Source organism: Phytophthora infestans, genomic scaffold (assembly GCF_000142945.1).
Source record: "Phytophthora infestans T30-4 supercont1.13 genomic scaffold, whole genome shotgun sequence".
Lineage (NCBI taxonomy): Eukaryota > Oomycota > Peronosporomycetes > Peronosporales > Peronosporaceae > Phytophthora > Phytophthora infestans.
This window is the reverse complement of record NW_003303746.1, coordinates 2,021,011-2,025,951: the sequence shown is the minus strand read 5'-3', so window position 1 is coordinate 2,025,951 and position 4,941 is coordinate 2,021,011. Positions and strand designations below refer to the sequence as shown.

The following is a 4,941-nucleotide window of genomic DNA, read 5'->3' as shown; positions in this document are numbered from 1 at the left end:
CCCACGACGATATATGCTATATCGAAGTCACAGTAATGCTCGTATAGAAAGACTTAAGAGTACTGACCATTTATAATGGACCATTTAATATGGTCAGTACGTATTAATAAGATTTATATCATAAACCTAACGCTTAACATAAAATGAGAGGATGTCTCTTCAATTCCGTTTAAATACGAACGGAAATTCTCCCCTTTTTCCTCACTCCAGGATTCGGCCGTAATATGGTTACTTTGTACTGTGCCGTCGTTGGTGTGTCTGGGAGCGCGTTCCCTGTGGACATTGACGAGAACAAGTCCGTGGGGCACTTGAAGAAGGCGATCAAGGAGGAGAACGCATCGACGATCACATGCGACGCCAAGAACCTGCAGCTCTTCCTGGCGAAGAAGAAGAAAGGCGCTGGGGTGTGGCTAACGGAGAACGACGTGAAGGACGGTGTCAGTGACACGAGTGATTTGAAGCTATTGGGCGTTGCAGGAGCGCCGCTCAGCTTGGTTGGCTTGTCGGAGAAGGACGTCAAGTTCGTACCCACGCTAGAGGATGTCGAGTCGATGAACACACCTGTTCACGTGCTGGTGGCGTTGCCTCCTGGGACAAGTAGTGCTCCTATTTCTGATGGGACGGACTTATGGCTGTCGAGATTTCAACATTGTGAAGTTGCAAAACTTACGCTACTGCCGACACGCGGAGATCTAAATGAATTTATCGGACAACCTCTCCCTGTAAAGATTGGGTTACCGCAGTCTGTGTTTCAAGCTTGGTCGAGTCCATCGATACTAGGCCAACTCCTTCGAGATAAATTGCTCGAGCTAAACGACATTTCGCCGTGCGAATTTTTAAAATATTCGGTGTTTAGCGCTGCGTTCCTGTACCCGCAGGTGGATGGGGATGCCACAGAGAGTGCATTTCATTATTTCTGGGACTCAATTATTCGTGTGGTGCTCGGGTTTGTGTTTAGGCGTGCTTACATCAACCGGGATTCGAGCAGGAGATCCTCGTCAGGTTTGAAGCGACCCGACTTTTTGTTTGCTTTGGATCATATCTGTGTTTTTCGTGGTGAGGAGAAAGAACCTCGTACTTCTATCACTGTGCCTCGTGAGGAGCTCTCTAAAACGCTGGTGTGGTCTTACGGTGGAGTGACGTATGTGTTTGGCTATGCTGCGTCGGGCTTCGAGCTAGAATTATTTGCTATCTATCAAGACGTCACGGGCAACGTTAAAACCCACCTTATTGGAGGGTTTAACTTGCAGCATGCGCCGGAACGTTTTCGACTTGTACTGGCACTTCTGAATTTGTGTCTGCTTTTCCCGGCAATTGTGCAAAACTGTCCGGCCTCGGCAGGGACCGAGTTCATGGACATCCATCGCGCCAATGGCGTCAAGGTGCGGTTGAGTCCGATTTTCGTCGATAAGATCTTTCATACACAAGAAGAGTATCGTCGCGTGTAGCAGATCTACGATTCTTTGAAAGCTTATGGGGTTCCTTGTGCCGATGCAGTCGTCACGGTGGATTCAGACCAATTGAGATTGACACTTAAGCCCCGCGGCATTGAGATGAAGCCATGCAGCTTGAGTGAACTGTTCGTCGCGCTCGGGAACGTTCTCGAGGCCCTTGTAGTCCTCCATCGCAACGGGTGGATGCACAGAGACATCCGTTGGTCTAACGTGATCAAGCATATCGACCGCGTTGAATGGTTTTTGATCGACTTCGCTGATGCAGCTCAAAGTCCGCAGAAATATCCCAGCGGCGATCACTTGACGCACGACGAACACGCTTCAGATATTTTTATGGAAGGTGGATCCCACACCAGAGTGCTGCCAAACGGAACGGAGTTCCAATAGGGTTCTGAGCCCAAATGACGAAGCCCCTGAAGTACTCGAGTGAAGGAGTCCCTAAGAACTGGGATGGTAAGGATTGGCAGACGTACAAGTGGGCGCTGATGAACGTCTTCAAGGAACAAGACCTCAAGGACATCGTAGTCGGAGATTTGACCTTAGCGATGCTTGCTACTGCAAGTGCAGAGAAGCAAGAGGAAGCGGATCTTAAGTCCGCCCCCTTAGACCACTCGGGCAAGATACCACGCCAAACCGCATCAAAACCGACGTGTTGGGCGCGTACTTTCCTCCACTCCTGGCGCTCCCCACGACAACGCAACCTCATTTCTGCTTGCACGTCGACAGCACGCAGCTCATAGGCTGCTTCTCGCCTGCCCGGGGACACCGCAACATCTCTCAAGGAGTGACAGCATAACTTGTCCGACATCAGTCCCTGGCAAATCACGCGTCCAGCCCACCCACACAGGGTCATCAGCCCTAAATTACCAGGTGGCCCATGTCTCTGGCTCGTGAGGAAAATAAATTACCGATGGCAAAGTGCAGCAGCACACATCCTTCACAAGTCGCACAGCGCGAATACACGCTGCCCCGCACACAACACCACAAGGTGTAGAAGGATAGCTTTGGTATCTGTGGGGTTTGAGCCCACGCAGACTGGTATGTCTAGTGGATCTTAAGTCCGCCCCCTTAGACCACTCGGGCAAGATACCACGCCAAACCGCATCAAAACCGACGTCTCGGACGCGCACTTTCCTCCACTCCTGGTGCACTCCACGACAGCGCAACCTTATTCCTGCTTGCACGTCGACAGCACGCAGCTCATGGGCTGCTTCTCGCCTGCCCGGGGACACCGCAACATCTCTCAAGAAGTGACACCATACCTTCTCCCACACCCAATCTGTCCGACATCAGTTCCTAGCAAATCACGCGTCTAGCTCAGGGTCATCAGCCATAAATTACCAGGTGGCCCATGTCTCTGGCTCGTGAGGAAAATAATTTACCGATGGCAAAGTGGAGCAGCACACATCCTTCACAAGTCGCACAGCGCGAATACACGCTGCGCCGCACACAACACCACTAGGTGTAGAAGGATAGCTTTGGTATATGTGGGGTTTGAGCCCACGCAGACTGGTATGTCTAGCGGATCTTAAGTCCGCCCCGTTAGACCACTCGGGCAAGATACCACGCCAAACCGCATCAAAACCGACGTCTCGGACGCGCACTTTCCTCCACTCCTGGTGCACTCCACGACAGCGCAACCTTATTCCTGCTTGCACGTCGACAGCACACAGCTCATGGGCTGCTTCTCGCCTGCCCGGGGACACCGCAACATCTCTCAAGAAGTGACACCATACCTTCTCCCACACCCAATCTGTCCGACATCAGTTCCTAGCAAATCACGCGTCTAGCTCAGGGTCATCAGCCATAAATTACCAGGTGGCCCATGTCTCTGGCTCGTGAGGAAAATAAATTACCGATGGCAAAGTGCAGCAGCACACATCCTTCACAAGTCGCACAGCGCGAATACACGCTGTGCCGCGCACACAACACCACCAGGTGTAGAAGGATAGCTTTGGTATCTGTGGGGTTTTAAGGCCACGCCAAAACTGCGTTATGTCTCAGCCGGATCTAAGTCGCCCCTTTAGACCACTCCGGGCAGATACCACGCCAAACGCATCAAAACCGACGCTCTCGACGCGCACTTCTCCACTCTGGTGCACTCCACGACAGCGCAACTTATCCTGCTTGCACGTCGACAGCACGCAGCTCATGGGCTGCTTCTCGCCTGCCCGGGGACACCGCAACATCTCTCAAGAAGTGACACCATAACTTCTCCCACACCCAATCTGTCCGACATCAGTTCCTAGCAAATCACGCGTCTAGCTCAGGGTCATCAGCCCTAAATTACCAGGTGGCCCATGTCTCTGGCTCGTGAGGAAAATAAATTACCGATGGCAAAGTGCAGCAGCACACATCCTTCACAAGTCGCACAGCGCGAATACACGCTGCGCCGCACACAACACCACAAGGTGTAGAAGGATAGCTTTGGTATCTGTGGGGTTTGAGCCCACGCAGACTGGTATGTCTAGCGGATCTTAAGTCCGCCCCCTTAGACCACTCGGGCAAGATACCACGCCAAACCGCATCAAACCGACGTCGCGGACGAGCACCCCCTCCACTCCTGGGGCTCCCCACGACAGCGCAACCTTATTCCTGCTTCCACATCGACAGCACGCAGCTCATGGGCTGCTTCTCGTCTGCCTGGGAACACTGCAACATCTCTCAAGAAGTGACACCATAACTTCTCTCACACCCAATCTGTCCGACATCAGTTCCTAGCAAATCACGCGTCCAGCTCACCCACACAGGGTCATCAGCCATAATTACCAGGTGGCCCATGTCTCTGGCTCGTGAGGAAAATAAATTACCGATGGCAAAGTGCAGCAGCACACATCCTTCACAAGTCGCACAGCGCGAATACACGCTGCGCCGCACACAACACCACAAGGTGTAGAAGGATAGCTTTGGTATCTGTGGGGTTTGAGACCACGCAGACAGTGATGTCTTGAGGAGAATTAAAGTCCGCCCCCTTAGAACAACTCTGTTATATATCAGGCCAAAACGCCATCAAAACCGAGGTCTCGCAAGGGGCACTTTTCCTTCAACTCTGGGGGCTCTCCACGAACAGCGCAAACTCAATTTATACTTGCACGTCGATCGCACGCAGCTCCTGAGCTGCTTCTCGCCTGGCCCGGGGACACCGCAACATCTCTCCAGAAGTGACACCATTAAACTTCTTCCCACACCCAATCTGTTCCGAAATCAGTCCCTAGCAAAATCACGAGTCAAGCTCACCCACACAAGGGTCAATCAGCCCTAAAATAACCAGGTGGTCCATGTTCTCTGGGCTCGTGGAGGAAAAATAAATTACCGAATGGGCAAGTGGCAGCCACACACATTCTTTCACAAGTTGCACCAGGGCGGAATAACCGCTGGCGCCGCACATCAAACACATCAAGTGGGAGAAGGGAATAGCTTATGGTAACTGTGTGGGGGTTTGGAAGACCATGCCCAAAATGTGGTATGGTTCAAGTGGGAATCTTAA

At 52.1% G+C, this 4,941-nt stretch overlaps 1 pseudogene; it reads left to right on the top strand.

Annotated features, from left to right (window-relative positions):
* Positions 1-224: 224 nt before the first annotated feature.
* Positions 225-1,808, top strand: PITG_08450 (annotated as a pseudogene; the record flags this gene model as incomplete).
* Positions 1,809-4,941: the final 3,133 nt, after the last annotated feature.